The 23,801-nt window shown below is 39.1% G+C and overlaps 1 protein-coding gene across 3 annotated transcripts in view; it reads left to right on the top strand.

Annotated features, from left to right (window-relative positions):
- Nucleotides 1-23,801, top strand: part of XKR6 (XK related 6) — a 269,903-nt gene that overhangs the window by 5,708 nt on the left and 240,394 nt on the right. The window contains exon 1 of one of the 3 annotated variants that reach the window (XR_004350528.1): nt 7,947-8,012. The exons of the other annotated variants lie outside the window; for them this stretch is intronic. The gene's annotated coding sequence lies outside the window, so the exon portion shown is untranslated. Of the gene's footprint in view, nt 1-7,946; nt 8,013-23,801 lie in introns of those variants that run through there. 3 annotated transcript variants of the gene reach the window in all.

The raw sequence follows: 23,801 nt of genomic DNA, 5'->3' as shown, positions 1-23,801 counted from the left end.
ATAAAAGATTGTATATGTGTATTTGTGTGTGTGTGTCCGTGTGTGTAGGAGACTTTATATAGTATCGGCTTATTACTGGATGAGAATCTCTATATTGTAAAAATCTTTTTTTTTTTCCCATTTTGGTCCACATGTTTAATGGAATTCTGGTTCAAAAGAAACTCAGTGGGATTTTTTTGAGGGGAAACTTGAGGAAAATTGATTGGAGAAAAGTAATGTGTTTGAGTAGTCAAAAAAACCTTTCAAAATTCAAAAGAAAAATGTTCCTCTGTCAAGAAGTGAATGTGCTGTAGTGTCAGTGATTAGATCAATGTGCCACTGGCAGAGGAATTAAGCAAATAGGTGTTGAAGCAGAGTAAAGAGAAATTGACAGGTTTGTGGGAATTTAGTAGGTAGTAAAGGTGGCATTCCTAATCAGTGAAGGAAAAAAAGATTATTTATCAAAAGATACTGAGGCAATTGACTACGCAGTTGGGGGAAAAATAGCTCTCTACCTCACATAAACAAAAATTCTAAAAGCATTAAAAGTGTAAACATGAAATATTAAATTGTAAAAGCACTAGAAGAAAATGTAGGATAATAATTTTATAATCATGAAGTGGGCAAGATGCTTTGACACCATCAAGGAGAAAAGGGATAAATTTAACAACATAAAGTCTCATCTAGTTACTCCCTTCCTCCTCCCCCTACCTGAAAAATCGTGGAAATACATGATGAGTTGTGAGGGTAGAAGAGTTATATTTAGACAACGAGCTGCTTACCTAAAGGAGAGCGAGTATGAAGAAAGCATCTCCGAAGATTATTTCTCATCTTTGAGTGAACAGAAACAGTAAAAACTTGACATCTATGGTGAATTTTCAAGGGAAGGTGATGAAAAAATGGCACACTTTGAGTAAAATTGCAAACAGTGCTGAAGGATAGTATTTCCAGGATGATCTAGAAGCGAAACACCAAATTTGTGTTGCAGAAGGCTAGCATTCCGGAAACCTAGTAGGCACATGTCAGAAATCATGAACAGTTCATTTCTGCCTTTTAACATCATTTGCTTTGCTTTTACAAACTTCATCCCTAAGGCCAATTAGTTAGCAGTGTGTAATGGATAAATTCTGGAGAGTTGGAAAGATTAGGTGGGATGCAAAAAGAAATAAACTGTCTCAATTGTTGCTATTTTCATCATGGGTTGGTTTGATTTACAGTATGCTTTGTGCAAACAAGATTGTGGTTAAAACTTTACTCCTTGTGATACTCTGTTTACCTAGTTCCCAGTCAGAAATTGTGAATTTCAAAGAATTAATTTTTTTTAAATCATGAAAATATAGCCTCATTTAAAAAGTTCACTGACTTTTGTTTTTTGCCGAAAGACAATCCACTATTTACCACTACTGGAGATACTCAAAAAAACAAAACAAGACAAAAACAAAGAAAAACACCACAGGGCACAGCGATAGTATAAAGGGAACATCAGAGTTAAGAAATCAGGTTTATCGTTCTGCAAGTTCAGAAAAATCTCTGGCCTCCATTTCCTCATATTTATCAAATAAGGAGTTAAACTGATTGATCTTTCAGGTCCCTCAATTTTAGAAAGTCTATTATGCTATAGGTATTAGCACTCTGAAGTTTTAAACAAGGAATTTCAGACTCTAGTTTGAACAATTAAAATATTTAAAAATGTGGATTTCTCAGGAACTGCTTTGAAGTCCTATCATGTACTATTTTGACTTATTAATTTAAAAAATTTTCATCACTTGTAATCACTTTGCTACCTATAGAGGCATTATGTATATATTGCTAGCTGATGTCAAAATTTATAGCAGATAAGACTTTCTGAAAAACTTGGTATCCTGGTTCATTAGCTACTTTTGGGAACTTGCAGTTTCACCTAAAATTGCGTTAAGGTGTCCTTTTATAATCCTATGTTTAAAATTTTTTACTGTCAGGTTAAGCTAAAGCAATGCATATATCTAACATATTTTCGAGGTTTTTCTGAGTCGTTTACCTAGATTAATTTCTAATTGGGGAGGAACCTCAAAGTCTCCTACTGCAATTTATCGTTTGATATGTATTCTCTAACTTTGAAAAGTTAATGTTTGTAAATTTTTTTTTTTAATGATAGCTTTCTTATCAGTTGTGAGCTGTTTTAGGAAATGATTCTAAGTGAGTTTTTTTGTGTTTTGTATTTTATTAGATTAAGGTATAGGTACTTTTTTGGTTTAAGTTGAATTTGGGGAAAAAACGTGATTTGCTTGAAGGATTCAGTGAATATTACTATGACAAGAACACATTTGTACATAAAATTCAGCTTTAGGTTTTTTTCTGTATGTCTAATGTGGGTAGATCTTGGTATATTGCATTACTGTATTTTAATATACTTTAAAACAAATGACAGTATCCTAAGGTATTTTGTATATTGCTAACAAAAAGGGTCTTTACGTGTATATTGCTTTTATCCTGAAATATCAAACAAGTGGTTTTAAAAATAACTTTTGTTTTGTATGCAATATTTTGGTCTTTTTTCTTTTTAATTGTGAGAAAGCTATTTCTGTTTTATATTGGTCATTAATATACAGAGCATGGATTATATGTCCATCAAATCATTTCTAGGAAGAAATTTGAATATTCAGTTCACAGAAAGGTAAACATATCAGTTTTCTTCACAGCACCCTGGGAAGGGAGGAAGAGTTGATAGTTATTGTTTACCCTGGCCAGATATTCTCAAAGAATCATAGGTACATGAAGTAGAAAGTTTCTCTTTTACCATTATGTCCACTTTTTCATTCTGTCTTAAACATACTGTACACATGAAGAAAGACGGCAGAGGTGAGGAAGACACCAAATTCATGGCTTGGAAAGCCTGGTGATAAAATAGAGCCGGCAGGAAGTTAGGAACCCAGGCCCTTCCAGACAGCAGACACTTTCTGCTTTCTCTCTTTGGCTGTGTTTCTTAGAGTGGTCAGAGAACCTCTTGTATTAGGATAGGCCTGGGGCTTATGAGAATGCAGATTTGTGGGTCTACTGTGGGCTTAAAGAATCAGAACCTCAGGGAGTTGGACCAGGGAATGTGTATTTTTACTCTCTTTATTATGGAAACTTTTAAGCGTACAGGGAAATAGAGGAGTATATTGAACACCCAGTACCAACTACTTGGATTCTGTAATTAACATAGATAGCTTTATGTGTGTTTAACATGTATCATGACGTTGCACCTCTCCATACTTTGCCTCAAATACTAAATAATTAGACTGATTCTACATAGCTATAATACTGTTATCCCATCTTAGAAAATTAATGGTAATCCCATAATTATTCCATAATTCAAGAAAATCATCTAATAGTTGTTTCCCGTTCAGATTTGCTCATTTGTCGCCAACAATGTCTTTTATAGGTTTTCTCCCTCCCAACACGGCTTAATCAAAATGGCTTAATCAGCATTGCTTTTATGTTTCTTTAATGCTAGAACAATTCTTAAATTTTTCTTTTCTTCATGGTGTTAACTTTTGCAGAGTCTGGGCCACTTCTCTTGTATGTTCCGTATTTTGGATTGCCTAATTGTTTCCTCCAAGTTTGATCTGCCCTCTGTATTTCGGGTAAACTTGAAGGTGCTTCTAGGGGCTTGATTATATTCAGACTACGTACTGTTGTCAGAAGTACTGCTTTCCACTTCATATTTGCATCATATCACATTATAACCCGATTCATCTCACTGTTCTTGATGCTAAGTTTTATCTCTTGGTTAGGGTTCTGACTGCCACATTCTTCTGTGTAAAGGTACATTTTCCCCTTTGCAGTCAGTAAGTCACTTGTGGAGTAAGACTTTTGGCAAGGTGTCAAGGCCTATTTCCCGACAACCTTTTACCTAATAGTTTTAGTGGCCATTGAGAATCCTTGCCTGAATCAATTATGAATTGCTGGTAGGAGGTGGGACTTGTATTTTAAACAAGCTCCCTAGTCGTTCTTAGGTCTCTAAAGTTGGAGAGCCATTGCTGTACTGGAATCAGGAACTGAGAGTTAAAGAAAAAAAAAAATCCATCCTGAAGAAGTTACTATGAATCTAGGCACTGGTGGGTTTTCAGCTGGTTGTCAGTAGACAGAGTTTAAACTTCATGTTAGTTTTGGAGGAACAAATTTGAAATATGTCTCACGTGTTCTCTGTATGTAACAGCAATAACCTGATATAAGGGCTAATATAACAGGTTAGAGTGTATGACTCAAAGGAGAGTGGAGGATGCATAGAAATTACTAAGGTGGAAAGGAAACTATATTAGAAATTCTTTTTTTACAAATATCTCGTTTAAATTTTTGTAAGTTTTTTTGGTGCCCATTTTCAGATGAAGAAATGGGTTTAGAGAGGTTAAGTAATCTGATAAGTCACTGGTAACTGGTGGAGGAAAGTTTTGAAGCCAGATCTCACTGACGGCAAAATATATGCAGTTTTCTATATCTCTTGTAAGGATCCGGAGCCTCTTCTCACTAATTACTTTGCTTTACTTTGGGACTTCGCTGTTTTGGCTTATTGAAAGTGGAGGAATGATATTCTTGAACCACTGGGGCCTCTTCATGTACACGCTGAGGTTCTTTGAGACCTGATTTCAACTCTAGTGTATTAAACTCTGCAGACAAGATGCACCCATATGTTGATTCTCTGTTTACCTGTTGGAAATACCAAGAGTAGTAGCTCTTTCCTTAAGGTTATAAAGCAGTTGTTTTCAAACTTGACTGTGCTTTGGGGTCACCTGGGGAGTCAGATATTTGGGTTCTACCATAAGAGATTATGATCCAGTAGGTCTGGGATGGGCCTTAGAATCTATTTTAAAAAGCCTGTGTTTTCAGAAAGATCCCCGAGCAGTGCACAGACAGGGATGAGAACCACATTTCTATAGGCTGATTTCTACCAATATTTACAGTGGTAGTTCTCCGGGAGAAGGAGTTTGTATTAGAATCACTTGGGAATATTGTTTTGTGTGTGTGAACTTGAGCACTAGTCGTATCAGATATAGAGGGTGGAAAGAATAAAGGAAGCTCTGATGATGATTTTAATGGAACACCAGTTTTAATGGAAACAGTCTCTGATTGGACCTTACTCTTAGCTGGAATGGTTGGTGAAAGTGTGTATTAATCAAATGGTAGCTATATTTGCCATATACTATGGCGTTTGGGTTATACATAAGGTTTAGAATACTGTAAAGGCATTTTACATTAAAACTGTACAGCATATAATTGAATATTCTTTTGATTCAGAAGCTTCTTTGGAAGTTTGAAGTACTTCAAGGTCATTATTAACACAAATGATCACTGTTGGTGCTCTAAAAGTGCCAGGTTAGAGGCATTTCATTATGTTGGGAAAATTGATATTCAGTGCAGAGTGAATTTCATGTCTCAAATTTTCAGAAATGTTATATTTGTTAAAATTGGTGCCAAGGATAGGATTCCTAAAAAGAAACTGGTGAATGAAAGGGGAGAAGTGTCCTAATAGGTATTAAATAGGTGTCATTAGAGACAGGAATGAAGGAAGCAGAGAAGGAAAATGACCTAACTACATTTTGCTTGATGGATTCACGGGGAGGAATAGCTAGGGGAGGGGTTGGGAAGGGGTTTTACAGTCTTTACTCTTCCCTGCTGTAAGTTATTTAGTACAGTGGATCAACAGGGACCCCTAAAATCTACATACACCAAAATAACATCCTTTGAGCTCCATCTAGCAATGGAGCTCAAATGTGGCAGTGGTGAGAAAACCCAGGCTCCTTGTAACTCGGAAGCTCAAGGTCAGAACCTCTAGGAGAGAAAACAGTTGGCAGAGAGGGACACAGGATGTATGGGCAGGCACACCGTACACTGGGTTGGATCCTCTGTGATTCTGGATAAAAATGAACAGAACTCCAAATCTGTCATTTTGCTTGGTTATAAGGAACACAGCTTTTGAGTAGTAAACTAAATAGTAGTTATTAATAGCCCTGTATGTTTAGGATGCTGCCATTTTGCCTTCTGTAAGGCAGTTTTCATTAAAGCTTTCTCTGAAGGAAAAGATATGCATTCCAGTAGAGAAATTATGTATTCAAAATTTAAGCAACCTCAGGTGGCTTTGCTTAGACCTAGTGCGTGATGGCGCGTTTGGGGTTGGAAGAAAAGAGAAACTACATGAAGGACTTTTTACTCTGTTCACAAATTAAACAAAAGTTATCAAGACGAAGCTGAAGTTAAAAGCAATTACATTGTAAATTTGGAAAAATAGAGAATTACAACATGTTTATAGCATTTGTGGACCGTATTTGTGGTTTCCACTATTTGATAGGGACCACATAATTTTTAGGTAGTTTTCAAGATGCAGTCTAGGATTAAACGAGATGGCATTTGTCAGGCATGTTACAAGATTTTGATTAGGGCCCTGTGAGATTGGAATGTGTCATTCTGTCTATTTGTTTGGCATCTGCAGTTCACTCTCTCAATTCGTGGTATAATCATATCTACCATAATGTGATATTCCTGAAAACCTCTCATTCTGTAAAATCACACAATGAAAACAACAGGGCTGTGGGAAAAATAGGATTAAGGCTAGACTACTTAAAACCATGTGACTTTGTAACCAGAACACTAACAAAACAAGGACAATCCAAATATTGTAGTATCGGGGACATTTGCACTCAGTTTCATATCCAGATGGTTCAAGGCCTTATTTTATCCTGGGACATGTTTTTCCTTCTTTGATATGTAGATTCTTGTAGGTATTAGCTTCTACTGGAGGCCATTTTCACCAAAATTGAAGCTGTGGTCCAGGGTTTAGTCTTCATGTGTGCCCACAGCATCACTAGGTAGAGGAAAGGATAAGGAATATGGAAGACACTAAACTGGCCACCACTGCTTGTACAAAAGGATATTTTGGTAAGATTCTCACCGGTTTTCTTATTCTTGTTTTTTCCTAAGTCTTTCTTATTTGTGAAAAATCTTGCCCTTGATAGCTTCAAAACATTAACATGCTGGGAAGAATCACTTACAGACCAAAACTATTTCCCCATTATACTATTGTCGTTCCCATTTTGCCAGTCATGTGTGAAACAATACATGTTACGGGAGCATGCATTGTGGCATAACTGACATGTTTTTGAATCTGTGATGGTGTCAAGATGCAGCTCTTGGGGTTGTCAAGGTTCTATTGTTTTGAGAAGTTCTAGTTTTGGGGATAGTACAGCGTTTCAAGGTTAAGTGAAAGTTATTCTTCTCATGCTTTGTTGACCTTTATATACAATAAAGAAGTGAAGAGGGGCTATTTCAATCCACTTTTAAATTTCTGCGTCTGTAACATAGTCATTGGATGGAATGAGCTAATGTCTCAATGCCACATCAGCCCTTGAACTACATATATGGAGCAGGAATGGCTTTAAATTTCGGCCCATTTGAAGTGTAGTTATAGTGAGGCTTTAAATTAAAATTCATCTGAGTGTACAGTAAATGGAAAAAAGAGCAACAGTAGCCAGTTGTCAAGGAAAAAACTGATGGGTTTAACAAACAGACGGCTTTCAGCAATATAAACAATCTGTTTTCATAGGGTTGTTTTGTTTTTTTGTTTTAGGATTGGGAAAATGTCCACATTAAGTGGAAGTTAGTTAAATGTGAAAGGCAGCAAATATACAACGTGTATGTTGAGTATTGCAGTGTTTTTCTTCACTAACTGTAACAACAGACATTTCAGTGCTTAACACAAGAGGTGTATTGTCTTCTGTGGGTGGTCCTGGCTGATCATGGCTTTAGCATCCTTTAGAGACTCAGCGCCCTCAGCATTCAGCCAGAGAAAGGAAAGAAAATATGGAGAAAGCACAACTGCTTCTTAAAAGCCCTGGCTTGAAGTGACTCACATCACTGGTGCTATCATCCCACAGGGAGAACAGCCCTGTGACTACGCCCATATAAAGGGAAGCCGGGGAATGTGGTCCTGCCCAGGGAACAGCTTTGTACTACAGAAGAGGGAGCTTGTGTTTTGTTGACTAGAGACTGAGGAAGAAACAATTCTCTACTTAGATCAGGTATTCTCCGGATTAGATTAAGGGAGGGAGGGAGGGAGGGAGGGAGGGAGGGTGTGTGTGTGTGTGTGTGTGTGTGTGTGTGTGTAATGTAAATTGCTGTTGATTGGAACATAAAAGAGACAGTTCCTTTTAAAACTTTGATTTATATTTTAATTTAATACTTTAGGATTTGCTAGCCATGTCAGGTGTCTCATTTTACTTTTCTTAAAAATCTTTATTGGAGTATAATTGCTTTACAGTGTTTTAGTTTCTGCTGTACAACAAAGTGAGTCAGCTATATGTATACGTATATCCCCATATCTCCTCCCTCTTGAGCCTTCCTCCCACCCTCCCTATCCCACCCCTCTAGGTCGTCACAAAGCATCGAGCTGATCTCCCTGTGCTATGCAGCAGCTTCCCACTAGCCGTTTATTTTACTCTTAAAAATGTCAAAACTGTTCTTAGCCTGAGTGGCATACAAACACAGGTCAACCCTATTTTAACTGGTCAGGTAAAACAAGTAACTATTTAAATTAGCTTTTAAAAGTAACAACTACGTTTAATAATTTTAAGTGTGATCTGTGCTAAATATACTAAATTAAAATATAATGAAATGGTACAACTAGAGTTTTGAATAATTTTTCTTCAGATGAGATTTCATTGAGGTAAAAATGGCCTTCATAGACTAAATAAAAAGTACTGTAGCCTTGTCAGTGTTTCATGTCTTAAAAGAAATAGATCATCTGGTTTAGCACAGTTTGGGATCTTGACATGTGCTCACAGGGGGTTGTAACTTTAATAAAAGTGTGTCCCATACTTAGGGAACTTGTTGGCTTCTATTCCCCAAATAACTGCCCCCCAAAATCACTCCTTGTTTTTTGTCTTTTAATTGTACAGGCCACCAAATAAATACGTGTGCAAAATTCATACCTAAATTTGGAGATTTACACTGAAACTTTGTTAGTAAAACTGATTGGATTCTATTTGTTTTGCATGTTAATAATCACTGGGGATGGATTAAAATTATCTAAAAATTCCTTATAAAGGTGTTAAAGCATCTAAATATGATTTAAAGTAAAACTGAAACTAAAATGTTTTCATCAAAACACGTCGATGTTTTATAAGTTCTTCTAGAAATAAAATATTAAAATATAGAGACCTGTTAGTCTAGTAGTGAAGGTTTAACGGTCAACTGTTTTAAGATGCTTGTTCTGTTAATTCCAAATTTGACTTAGGTTACATTTTCTGGTATTCTTTGTTTTTTTTTTTTTTTTTTTTTTTTGCGGTACTCGGGCCTCTCACTGTTGTAGCCTCTCCCGTTGTGGAGCACAGGCTCCGGACGCACAGGCTCAGCGGCCATGGCTCACGGGCCCAGCCGCTCCGCGGCATGTGGGATCTTCCCGGACTGGGGCACGAACCCGTGTCCCCTGCCTTGGCAGGCAGACTCTCAACCACTGCGCCACCAGGGAAGCCCCACATTTTCTGGTATTCTTAATTGGCTTTTAAAAAGTAGGTTGTTAAAGCATTAAAATAATAAATATACGTATTTATTTAGAGGCTATTTAATAATTAAAGTTTCTCTACATAATATTACCACCAGGTGAGACTGTACCAGGGTCTAGATGAGGATCCTTTTTTTTTCTTACAAAGCCAAAATCTGTGACCTGTATGGCTAATACATAATTAATATCTTCTCAGACTATTGTGCTTGAGAGATAAAACAGCAAATTATAATTAGAATAAAAATCAGACACTGAAACCTTTAATAGGAGCTGTATGGTGTTACAGGTCAAATACGCATTACTTGAGATAAAATTTTTTGCCTGGTTGATCTTGTTAATATAATTTTAATACTTTTAGTGTGTTTACTTATATTATCTGGTGCTGGCTCAGTCTTTCACTCCCAATATTGCATCTGTTGTATCCAGACAACATTGCCCAGACTACAAGCAGACGTGACTCCCCAATGTCATAAGAAGCCACTGGGTGACCCTGTCTGAGCTTGATCAAAATAATTACTGTTACGTCCAGGGATTCCAGAATGTAATACTGCTGCAGATGTTAAAATGCTTACACTGTGTTTAGAAACTTATTCCTAAGCCTTTTCAGTTTTCAATTCATAAGCCCACTTGGGTGGATGCTCCAAAATCTTACTTAGTGACGTTGTAGTAATATTAATCAACACAGATTGTAGGACTTCTCAAGACCAAAGAAAAAATGAATTGCTAAACTTCACGATAGTTACTCTTGGTTGACATAGATACAGTCTTAAATAATAGTGTTTAAAAAATCCAACAGGGACTTCCCTGGTGGCGCAGTGTTTAAGAATCCACCTGCCAGTGCAGGGGACACGGGTTCGATCCCTGGTCTGGGAAGATCCCACGTGCCACGGAGCAACTAAGCCCATGTGCCACAACTACTGAGCCTGTGCTCTAGAGCCCATGAGCCACAGCTACTGAAGCCTGTGTGCCTAGAGCCCGAGCTCTGCAACAAGAGAAGCCACTGCAGTGAGAAGCCCGCACACCACAAGGAAGAGTAGCCCCCGCTCTCCGCAACAAGAGAAAGCCTGTGGGCAGCAATGAAGACCCAAAACAGCCAAAAAATATAAAATAAATCATTTATATAAAAAAAATATATGCAGGGCTTCCCTGGTGGTGCAGTGGTTGAGAGTCCACCTGCCGGTGCAGGGGACGCGGGTTCGTGCCCCGGTCCGGGAGGATCCCACGTGCCGCAGAGCAGCTGGGCCCGTGAGCCATGGCCGCTGAGCCTGCGCGTCCACAGCCTGTGCTCCGCGACAGGAGAGGCCACAGCAGTGAAAGGCCCGTGTACCGCAAAAAAAAAAAAAAAAAAAAAAAAAAAGCAAAAAAAATTCCGACAAATAATACTTCACATTAATTAAGATGCCTCCTAACTACATCTGAAGCTAGCATGATATTGTAAATCAACTATACTTCAATAAAAAAAAGACGGCTCTTATCAAAAAACCTGAAAATAACAAGTATCGGTGATGATGTGGAGAAATTGGGACCCTTGTGCACTGTTGCTGGTAATACAAAATTATGTAGCTGTCATGGAAGCAGAATGGTGGTTTCTCAAAAAATTGAATATAGAATTATATATGATCCAGCAATTCCACTTCTGGGTGTCTACCCTAAAGAACTGAAAACCGGAGCTTGAAGAGATTTGTACAACATGTTCATAGCAGCATGATTCATAGTAGCCAAAAGATGGAAGCAACCCCACTGTCCGCAGATGGATGAGTAGATAAAATGTAGCACATATGTGTAATGGAATATTATTCAGCCTTTATAAAGGATGGATATTCTAACACATGATACAGCATTGGATGAACCTTGGTGACATTATGCTAAGTGACATAAGCTGGTAAAAAAAAAGGACAAATACTGTATGATTCTACTTTTATGAGGTAACTAGAGTAGCCACACTCATAGATAGAGACAGAAAGAATGGTGGTTGCCAGGCCCTGGCAGGGGGGAATGGGAAGTTAGTTCAGTCTGGGAAGATGAAAAGAGTTCTGTGGATGGATGGTGGTGATGGTTGCACAGCAGTGTGAATGGACTTAATGCCTCTGAACTGTGCACTTAACAATGGTTAAGATAGTGAAGTTTATGTCATGTGCCTTTTATCGAAATTTAAAAAAATCAACAGACCTTTCGGATAGTTTCATTTCGTCATAGTCCTACTCACTGATTAAACACAGAAAACAAATGAACAAACAAAATCTTTTTCTCTTCCTTGCCCAGCACTGTTGTCAATTTAAAAAAACAGAAGTAATATTAATTATGTCCCCACAGCCAATCCATTTGGATCAAGGCATACCTCTTTTTTTTTTTTTAGTAAATTTATTTTTTATTTTTACTTTTGGCTGCATTGGGTCTTTGTTGCCGCACACGGGCTTTCTCTAGTTGTGTTCAGTGGGGGCTACTCTGTTGTGGTGCGTGGGCTTCTCATTGGGGTGGCTTCTCTTGTTGCAGAGCACGGGCTCTAGGTGTGCAGGCCTCAGTAGTTGCAGCATGCGGGCTCAGTAGTTGTGGCACGCGAGCTCTAGAGCGCAGGCTCAGTAGTTGTGGCTCACGGGGCCAGCTGCTCTGGGGCATGTGGGATCTTCCTGGACCAGGGCTCGTAACCCATGTCCCCTGCATTGGCAGGCGGATTCCCAACCACTGCGCCACCAGGGAAGCCCCAAGGCATACCTCTTACCAGTGTTCTAGCCACACTGTGCAGGTGGGCACCGGCTTCAATTGTGTTACCTAAAAATATTATTTTGAAATCGGTCCCTTCTACTTCTACGGCACAGTGCAACCGTTGTCCGGTAAGAAGTTAGTGTTCGTCTTCACAGTGATACTCATAGTCTCAGATTGGAAAATGAGAAACCAGGTGTTTTTAAATCTGAAATGACTCCAGTAAAGGATGGGTAGGTAGTTTAAATCAAAAGAGAGCTCTTCCGAGTTCTCTGTCCTACAGCCTGACCTGTGGTGATGAGGCACTGCCTGTAAGGAGGGCCAGAGAAGCCCAGGCCTTCAGAGCATGCCTTTTGGAGGCCAAGTGCTGGGTCTCAAGCCTGCCCTGGACCAGCTCTTAACTGGTTACAGTTTTTTAACCACTCTGTTCTTGGGTTTCCTCACAGGTAAAATGGGGCTTATTTTGGGTAGAAAGATCAGGAACAGCTTTGTGGAGGAGGATATTACTACCTTACAGGGTTGTTTTGAGAATTAAGACTTAATACGTGTAAAGTCTGAGGATAAAGCTTTGATACACTTACTTACTAAATGTTAGATATTAACAGCTTTTTCTACCTGGCCCACAGGATTGAAAATTGTACCAGGCATTGATAAGTTTCTACCTGGCCAAATTTTCTTTCTTTCTTTAACTGTATCCAACCCTCTTTCTACACGTAGAAATATGCCTTGCTTAGGTGTTCAAAGTAAATCCTCCAAATAAAAATGTGATATTGTTAAAGCAGTTTGAACTGTGTATCTATTAAATGATTGTAAGTGAAATGATTGTAAGTTCTCATTGTAAGTGAAACCAGGGAGAAAACTATAATCACTTTGTAATTTATTTACATATTGATAAATGCTTGAATAAAAAGTGGATTGTCCATGTTCAAAAATACATTAGGTAGGCAGTCTTTTGAAGCAGTCTTGTCTAAATGTCAAAACATATTATCTAGCACCCAAAAAATCTAAAATGTTTATATGAGCTTTCTTAAGGAACAAAATGTTATTATGAAATATGCATGTATGAACTTCTGATGGATAAAGAGTTTACCACCCTTGAGTTGATAAGGAAAATATCATGTATAAATGGTGTAACTATGCAACAATTCTTTAAAATCCTCTCAGTAAAGAAAGATGTTAACCAGCCATTTTACACCCTTTCCAAACAACATTGACAGATCTTCCTTCTGTGAACCTGTCAGCAGATCAGAGACCTTCAGTGGTCCCTGTTTGTTCACAGAATGTACCCCAAACTTCTAAACCCAAAGTGCTAAGTACATGGTTGCAGAAGACTTTTCTAACCCCGTATTTCATTCCCTCATTACTCCACTGTCCCATTTTCATAATAAAACATTCTTACAACACTATTTCAACCAAACTATTCTCATGCTCTTTATTGTTTGTCTCCGTGCAACCTTGTCTCTATTGCAACCTTGGAAACAGCCTTAGCAATTTGGGGAGACGTTTGCTGGTGACCGTTTCCCAGGGTCTGGTTGTTTCAGGCAGTAGTTTTGATCTCTTGCCTGGGAAATGTTACACAAACTGGAAGTATGTAGAGGTTTATTTTAGTCTGTTTTCTATGTGTGGTAGCTACAGTCCAGGTGGGAATTGGTAGATTAATAATCAGTTACTTGCTTTTCATAAAGAAGGCATCTGTCAACTTGTAATCTAGCTGTTAACCTTAGATGTGTCTTCTCTAGCTAGATGCCTGTTCTGTGGGCGACTGGTCTCCTGTAGGCTCAGGCAGAACCAAAACCAGTCAAAAATTGGAGAATTAAAGAGCAGAGGAGGAGTTCACTTGGTACTTTAGCAACTGTCTGTAAGTGCTTTGTCTCACTCCTATTTACAGCCAAAATTACAGTAAAACTAGAAGTTTTTTGTTTGATCCAAGCTCCTCTCCCATTTCTTATTTTTTTCTAACCTCTCAGATGTTTGTACTTAAAAACTTGGTATTTTTTAAAGCGATTTCTCCATGGTTGGGATATTTTGTATCCTTTTTTTCTCAACTTTAATGTGTGTATATAACAAGTTCCTTTTTGATTGGAATTCAGGTTGTACTCTTCCCTAACTGCCTGATGACCACATAAGTAAGACTATTTAATGAAGTTACCCATTTTTAATATACTAATTTGGGGGGCCCACTTGTAATTTTCAAAGTTTCATAATATTATATTATTAATCCTTGAGGTTGTTACAGGTCGCTCGATCCCAGAGCTGATAAACTTTTGAAAGATTAGACTAGAGGAGGCTAATTCATTGTTGAACATGTGAAATTACTGATTTGACTGGAATACATATCTGTGGTCTGTTTTTGGTAATTCTGCCTGTAATGGTGTTCATTAGGGTAACCTGTCTCTCTGTAGGACGGTTTCCTACTACTTCTGCCTGTTGGTCGGAAGACCTGGCTTCCACCTGGCCTCTGTGGCTCGGTACCCTGCTCTCTCTGCTGTAGTCAGCTCTCGCCTCTGTTATAAAACCAAGTGTGATGGGATCAGTTCTGTGTAGCTTACAGTTAAGAAGGACCTCAGACTTCAGGCTTTCTATGTTAGAGAGGCCTCAGTTGGGCAGTACCTTGGAGTGTACATTAGCCCATTGTATTAGTTTCCTCCTAAGGCTGATGTGACAAAGTGTCACCAGTGGGGTGGCTTAAAACAACAGAAATTTATTCTCAACAGTTCTGGAGACTAGAAGTCTGAAACCAGGGTGCCAGAGGGCTGTGATCCCTCTGAGACCCTGGCTAGAATCCTTCCTTGCCCCTTCCTAGCCTCTGGTGATGGCTGTCAGTCCGTGGCATTCCTTGGCTTGCAGCTGCATAACTTCGTTATCTGCCTCTGTTGTCACATGGCATCCTTCTCTCTGTGTCTGTGTCTAAATTTTCCTTTTCTTATAAGGATACCAGTCGTATTGGACTAAGGCCCAGCCTACTCTAGTATGACTCTATCTTCACTTATTACCTCTGCAACTACCCTGTTTCCAAATAAGGTCACATTCAGAGATACTGGGGTTAGTTAGGACTTCACATGTTTTTTTGGGAGACACAGTTCAACCCGTAACATCCACGATTTTTTCTTTAAACCTAGTAGGTTTGGAAATTCTCTTTCGTGGTTGACCCAATGTCACTCTGACTAAAAATGAAGGCAGTTTGCCTGGGTATAGTAACCCTTCAAACAAGGAAATTATGTATTTGTGAAAATATGCTGTAATGAAGATTATGAAAAAGGTAAAACTACAGCTTTGCCATGGGATAAGCGAGGGTCTTTGAGCTGGACTGTTCTGTGTGATGTTATACATCTTGTTCCAGCTAATGTCACACTGTAACAAATGGAAATACCGTGGGGCTTCCTTATGCATCACTTTAACCCTGCAGATAACGCATTTTTCTCAGTTCCGTAGTGCCATAGGCTTAGGTTTTGGAACAGATCGCTGAGTTCTCAGAGCCTTGGTCTGCCCCTCAGTGGAGTGAGAACACTACCTCCAAGGTAGGGTTTTCAGGGTTTAGATGAGTCGATGTTGGCGTAGCGTCTGGCACGCATGGCGTGCTCGCTCTGTGGGACTTGCCCCCTCCCCCTCTCCGTCTCTCTTCTCATAGTCTTGGCCACGGTGGAAGTGGCTGTCAGTGGAGCAGCTGGAGTCCATCACTCTGCCAGCAGTAACTTCTTGCTGCCAGTGGTGCCATACTTTGCCCAGTGTTGCGATGTCTAAGAATAGTAACCAGGAGGACGGCCAGAGGAGGTCTCTCACTCTGATCTAGAGGCTTTGCGGGGGTTTTCTTTCAGAGGGATGCTTGTGCTTTATTAAGGTGCACTGATTGCTGTGGGTCTGAGTGCCAGGGGGTGCAGTGCTGTGGGTGCCTCGAGTGGACCTCATCTGCCTTCTCACCCAGATTTTTCAATAGTCCTTGGATTTTGGGGTGGCGGGGAGCACTGTGGGGCAGTATCTTAATGCTTCGGAGAACAGTTTAATATGAAATTTAGCTTGACATAATTTTAAAAAAAGTATATATATTTATTTTAGAAATAAAGGGACATTGTAATAAAAACACCAGTTTACCAGTATATTTGAACCATTTTTTGCCCTTTGAAGCGTCAATAACATGCTTAAGTGTTCTTTGGAGGGGAATTTATTCTTGACATAGTAAATATGTTCGATCCTCACTTACCTGTTTTGTTAGGCCATTTACTCAGCTCACCCGCAGTTTCTGATTCTGTAAATTGGAAATGATAGTACCTATTATACCAACCTTAAAATTATTATAAGCATCAAAACAGGGTATAGGCATATGCTGGTCAGTTGGACTAGGTCATTTCTCAGGTTTATTTCAACTGTGAGATGCTTCAGTTTTTTGGAGTTGGATAACTTGTAAAAGTGCTTGTGTAAAACAGTGATAATAACGTCCGTTTGGGAATACTCGGCACACAGGTTGGGAACTTGTAAAATGAGTTTTACACTCACAGAATAGTATGTGAGACAATCTCTCTCAGAGGTCAGAAATTAGTATTAATTTGTCAGGCTTTAAATGCAAATCAGCATTCCTCTAATTCTTTGACAAGGATAAACTTGCAAGCCTGTATTTTTGTACTTGCATTATGCTATTTGTACAGTCAAGAAAAGATCACGAAAAATGCTGAGTAGCACTGTTGGTACTGTTGACGCTGCGGGAGGTATAGTGATGATGTTGAGGTGTCATTGGTCTGGTAGGAGAGGGAAGCATAGTGAACAGGGTTTAAAAAACCATAAGTTGCTTTCAAAGTGAAATAATTATCTTCAAGTAGATAATCAGAATAAAAAAAATTTTTTTAAAACCTACTACAGAGGGATCTGAGGAACAGATCTTGTAAATGCTTTCTATTTCCTTTTTTTCCTCCTGTATTTTTGTAAAATAAATTTTCACCTACCTGTTTTAGAAAGGGCGTAGGGGGATCCTGATAATTCTAAATTCCTTTGGAATTTTAGTTAAATATTCTCCTATCCAGAATGTGGAATTGGGGGCGTTTGAGAAAGTGGAAAGATCCTTTGGTTGTCCTTTCTCCTTTGCTTCCCTGGATCTGGAGGAACGAGTTACTGAAGGGAGCTGTAGGACTTGTCAGGAGATCTCAGGTGAGAGCTGGAGTTGGAGCAGTGCTCAGGGCAGGGTCTCCACGACTTAAGGCAGTGTAACCTCTCAGTGGATTAATGAGCCACCAAGGGAAGGCAAGTGTGTTCTTTGCTACAGTCAGAGCCACTTTGTTCTTTGAATCAAAGGAAAGAACAGAATGTCTAATTATAATAATCTGCTAATAATTACAATATTTTGCATTCCTTTTCTTTAAAAAATCTATTTGAGTAACTACTAGGCTTCGGAAGATGTTGGAAAATAGTATTTAGGCAGCAGCTGGCAGCTACTAGTGTTGGAGTCTGTGCAGTGCTCAGCTCGTAACAGATTTCATTAATTGGACATATACTTTGATTTCCTTATTGCCGCACAAGTACATTCTTTTGAGCAGCTGCTTTGGAAGGGAACGTACAATAAACATTTCTACACTTGTTTTAAATATGTGGGTTTTGTTGGAGTGTCACTTGCCATCTGGTAGAGAGAGGAGTGGCTTACTAGTAGAGAGGAGTGGCTTACTCGTAGAGAGGAAGTGTCTGGAATCTCTGCATGTTCTAATGCAATTTCAGGTCCCCTCTTTGTCATTCACTGAGAGGAGATCATTGACAGCTGTAGTTACTTTGTTCCCTTAGATCCTTAAGAAGAATTACATGTAGGATAGAATTTATAGAAATGTTTTGAATCGTACCTGATCAGTAGTTGTTTTAATTTGAAACTGAATTTTTTTATAGTGTTTATTGAAACTTAGTATATTCTAAACAAAAAATATATTGTAAACAAGTCAGACGAAAATACTGATATCTGTAAAAAAAAAATATAAAAGAACTCCCCTCATCCCCAATCACCAACAGCAGAAAGGTGACACATTCACCCTCCCCCCACCTTTTTTTCCCCGTGTCCCAGCAGCTAACAGAGTGATATCTGAGCGGAATTCTTCGAGTAGTGACTTGTGGTCGTGTCATAACATTGATTGCTGTTGATAAGAGCGATCGCACATTAGTTCTCTGGAGGCTGCAGGGGCATTAAGGGACTGGTGGAGGTGGGTTGAATAAAGGAAAATCCTGCTTCAACAGAGAAGTGGGCAGGAAGGGTCATTGTTCAGGAACTTACTCATATTTGGAATAACCACCGTCACAACGACTGACTTATGTTGAGGGTCTCCCACGGGCAAGGCATTAAGTGCTTACATACATCTTACTGAGTCCTCGCGGCAACCCTGTGAGGTGAGTACTCTTGTCCCCATTCATTTTACAGACATGCAAATGGAAGCACAGAGACATGAGTGGCCCAGCGTCAGACAGATTAGTGGCAGGTTTGAATTTAGCTAGTCTGGCTCCAGAATCACGCTCTCACAATGTTGTGCCATCTTTTGGAAGCACCTCCGTTCTCTGGAAGCTGTTATATTTTAAAATCATACCTTTTGGTCCCCAAATGAGGCAAATGGAAATTATAGATATGTTAATGACTTACATAGCAGATGAGAAAGTTGGTATAATTAATTAAATCTATGACTTGAAACAATCCCATTCTTGCGAAGACTTGCAGGAATCCTCCTTCTGGTTTCGCTTGTTAAAGTAAATGTTTTCCCCCATGAGTCTTCTGTAGTGTTTTATTCTTGGTGTTTTTCTTTGGGGCCTGCATGCTTTCTGGCTTTTGCTCCTGCTGAGTAGGCAAACATATCTGGAGACAGCCATGGAGTAAAGGAAAAGAAAAGCTTTGCAGTTTAGAATTGATTTATGGGGAAGCTTCTGTGGTTAAAAAAAAGGAAAATAACCCCCCAAAACCCTACCCTCCTTTCTATATTAATCATCCCATTACAGTAAACGAAACTCATTTTATTTGGGGGGCAGGCATGAATGTGTCAAAGCACTCAGAACAGGGAGGTCAGTGCCACTGTGATAATCACGTGATTGCCATGAGAAGTTATTGTTGAGAAAATGTACTTGTGTGGATGCAAAATGTGGAGGGAAACCCTCCTGATGATGGTAACCTGACCTAAAGTATGTGCCTTAGTGAAGGAATGGTATTTTGAGGGATGCAGCTCCTTAACCTCTGGTAATTAGTAGTGAAACAGGCAATATTTCCTGGGCTGATTTTTCTTTTTTTCTCTCAGCCATTTTTTGAATTAGCTTGGTTTCTGTATGTGTGTGTGCACATCTGTGTATGTATATACGTGTCCTTAATTCTAGTACCAGCAGAATTCTTAATGGCATTTTTTTTTCTGAGGTACCCGGTGTTCAGTTGATTTCTTTGGTGGCCCGTACTCCAGCAAATCCTTTCTTCTTTATGCAGTCTGTCCCTTCACCTGACAAAGCGTGTTACATTTATGACAAAATAGACTTTAGGAACTCAAGAACAATGTATGTAAAGAGGACAAAATATTTTCTTTTTCTTTTGTTTTTTTCTTTTGTAATTTCTAAACCAGTTAGAGTCAAGAATTCAAGGTTGCTCATCTAAATCCTTAAGTTGGAGTAGCCATTGTGAAGGGTGATAGAATAGAATATCATTTAAATTATTCAAACCTAGGAATATTTTCTAACATTGCAAAGACTTAAAAAAACAAACAAGAGGGCTTCCCTGGTGGCGCAGTGGTTGAGAGTCCGCCTGCTGACGCAGGGGACACGGGTTCGTGCCCCGGTCCGGGAAGATCCCACATGCCGTGGAGCGGCTCGGCCCGTGAGCCATGGCCGCTGAGCCTGCGCATCCGGAGCCTGTGCTCTGCAACGGGAGAGGCCACAACACTGAGAGGCCCGTGTACGGCAAAAAACAAACAAACAAACAAAACAAAACAAACAAGAGTTGAATGTCCTGTGTGTTCAGATGCTATTGTTTTTCCCCTCTGAGATTTTGCTTTAGCGCTTGAGATGATGATCAGAATGTTGACTGGCAACAGTTATTTTTAGCAGTGTTAGATATGTTGACATCATAAAATTCACCTATTTGAAGTGTTTAATTCTGTGATTTTAGTGTATTCACAGAGTTGTACAGCCATCGCCACAATCTAATTTTAGAACATTTTCATCCCTCTGAAAAGAAACCCTAACGCGTTGTAGCCACTCCACCTCCCTTTCCTGCAACCCCTGGGAACCACTGACCTACTGTCTCTACAGAGTAGTTGCCCATTCTGGACATTTCATATTAATGGAATCATACAATATGTAGTTTTTTCTCAATGGCTTCTTTGACTTTTACATAGTTTCAAGGTTCATTCCTGCGGTAGCCTGTATCAGTACTTCATTCCTTCTTATGGCTGAATAATATCCAGCTGTATGCATATACTACATTTTGTTTATCCATTTATTCGTTGATGGACATTTGGGTTGTTTCTCCTATTTGACTGTTTAACAAATAGTGCGGTTAAAATCTGTGTGCAGGTTTTTTGTGGGGGCTGTTTTTATTTCTGTTGGACATACACCTAGGAGTGGACTTGCTGGGTCCTGTGATAATTCTTGTTTAACATTTTGTGGTATTGCATAGGGTAGCAAGTTAGCACTGTATTTTTTGTTCAGTACAAGATATTATCTAATAATCAGGAGCTTAAGTCACCCTTGTTTAAGGCCACCCTAGGGTACTAGTTACTAACCCAGACCTAACATCAGATCCAACTAGAAGCTGCAGACTTCATTTTTATGTCTGTACAGGAGAAATTTTATTACACACATCTGTGAGATCACACAGACTTTATTTTCTTGCTTCCTCTTTGTTTCTATATTGAAAAAATACAGTGGTAAAATACTTAACATAAAATATGCCATTTAAGATTTTTATCATTGTGGTAAAATACGCATAAAACTTACTGTTTTAACCATTTTTTAAGTGTAGTTCAGTGGTACTAAGTACGTTCACAATGTTGTGTAATAATCATCACCATGCATCTCCAGAACTTTTTCGTCTTCCCAAACAGAACCACTGCACCTGTTCGACAGCTCCCCATTGCTTCCTTCCCAAGCCCCTGCTCTACTTTCTGTCATTGTTTGCCTGTTCTAGACACCTGATATAAGTGGGATCATACATTTGTCCCTTTGTGTCTGGCTTATTTCACTTAGCATGTTTTTGAGGTTCATCTGTCTTGTAGCATGTATCAAAATTTCATTCCTTTTTAAAACTGGAAAATATTCCATTGTATGGTTATATACCACATTTTGTTTATCTGTTTATCCGTTGATGGACATCCGGATTGTTTCCACTGTTTGGCTTTTGCAAATGATGCTCCTGTGAACACTGGTGTACAAATAACTGTTTGAGTCCCGTCTCTCACTTTTGGGTATAGGTGTGGAATTGCAGGATCATATGGTAATTCTGTGTTTAACTTTTTGAGTAACTGCCAACTGTTTTCCTCAGCAGCTGATGAACAAGCGTTCCAGTTTCTCCACATCTTTGCCAACACTTGTTACTTTCCTTGTTTTTTTCATTAAATTCATCCTGGTGGGTGTGAAGCTATCTCACTGTGATTTTGATTTACATTTCCCTAATGACTGATGATGTCGAGCTTGCTTGTTGTCCATTTGTATATCTTCTTTGGGGAAATGTCTGTTGAAGTCCTTTGCCTATTTAATTGGCTTGCTTGTCTCCCTGGCAATCACTACAGTTTCCGTTACTCTATTTTCAGTAGTGTTGTTGACTGAATAGTAGTGTTAATGGTTTTTTCCTATCAAATATTAGATTAAATAAATAGTAAGTACTACATATAAGATTTAAAAAAAATGTCATCTATTTTATTTATTTTCGGCTGCGTTGGGTCTTTGTCGCTGCACGCGGTCTTTCTCTAGTTGTGGCGAGCAGGGGCTACTCTTCTTTGCGGTGTGCGGGCTTCTCATTGCGGTGGCTTCTTCTGTTGCAGAGCACGGGCTCTACACACATGGGCTTCAGTATTTGTGGCACGCGGGCTCAGTAGCTGTGGCTTGCGGGCTCTAGAGCACAGGCTCAGTAGTTGTGGCGCATGGGTTTATTTGCTCTGCGGCATGTGGGATCTTCCTGGACCAGGGCTCGAACCCATGTCCCTTGCATTGGCAGGCGGATTCTTAACCACTGCACCACCAGGGAAGCCCAACGTATAAGATTTTAATAAGGTTTGGTGCTGTGTGATCTTTATAGCTTAAGGCCATATTTTTGTGTTTTTTTTCCCTCTGCGTAAATGCACCTCTGACATAGCCCAAGGCAGTGGTAAATATGATTTGATTTATTGTTTTATAGTTATGCATCTACTGGCAAAACTGAAATATAGCTAGAATGTTTTTTTATCTAGTTGGTAGATAGTATGCATTTATAATCAGCTTGCAAATATGGCATCACTTGGCAAAACATTAGACAGTGACCACTGCATGTGGCTTTTGAAGACCTTACTGCCCTCTTATGTAACATGAGACAGTATAACACAGCGTGTGTTCAGAAGAAGACAAATTCTAGCATTATACACGAACTAAAAATGACCATTTGGACAAAAATTTGAGGCCCTTGGATGCAAGAATATATAATGTTTTTCTGCTCTTCTTTGTCTACTTTTGTCCCTGATCAGTCATTTTAATACTGGATTGGAATTCATTGTTAATTTTTCAGGAGTGTTACTTAGGAGTTAACTCGTTGCCTTTATTCTGAAGACTGAGTTGGGGAATAAAAATAGAAAACAGTTGGTAATAGGTTATGGTTTGTACGAAGTGAACCTGAAGCTTGCTGTGACCGTACACGGCATGCCGTCTTCCCAGCTGTACGTCATTGCCCCTCACTTTGCTTGTCCAGGCTTCAACTTGAAATGTAATTTGGTTCAAATTCTCCACAAAAGCATAGGAGTTAGTGGGTCTGCACTTCTCTGCTTAGGATAGTAATTACCAAGGGAAAGGTTGGATTACTTACTATACATGTTGCTTCGGGGGATTTTTTTTGGACTGAAGGTATGTCCTAACCCTTTTGGCACCTCTAGTTCTTTCGTGACACATTATCTCCTTTGAACACCCCATTGGGGAGGTAAACAAAACTTTAATGACATTAAAATGTTTCATAAGTAAGTGATGGTGGTGATCTAGGAGCCACGTCACAGAGGTCCAAGGCTGATGTTGCTTCTAATATTTCAAATCTGACAAATGGATTTTAAGAAATAGTTGATTATGTGATTAGAGAAGAGCAGTGTAGTTAGAAACTAGTGGATAGAAAAAAAGGAGGGATCCTAAGAATGAAAGACGACCCTGACTTTTATGGCATATATGTGTGTATTTATTTACTAGGGCCGTATATTCCTTATGTTTTGACGCTTGGTTTATTTGAAAGGAACAAAGCCATTATACCTGTTGAAACAGTGACTTAAAACAAGACTCTCTTGAATTTTCATTTCATTTTATTAGTTTTACTTTTCCTCTCAAACCTTTCATTTTCCCCACAGGAATCCATAGGGGAGAAGACTTAGAATAACATAAATGTAGGAGCAGTAAAAACCAAGGGGAAAAGGCTAACGACAGCTCCGAGTAGGTGCTGGGAAAAGAGGCTGAA

The sequence above is a fragment of the Phocoena sinus genome, chromosome 6 (genome assembly GCF_008692025.1).
Source record: "Phocoena sinus isolate mPhoSin1 chromosome 6, mPhoSin1.pri, whole genome shotgun sequence".
Lineage (NCBI taxonomy): Eukaryota > Metazoa > Chordata > Mammalia > Artiodactyla > Phocoenidae > Phocoena > Phocoena sinus.
This window is presented reverse-complemented; position numbering and strand designations above follow the sequence as displayed.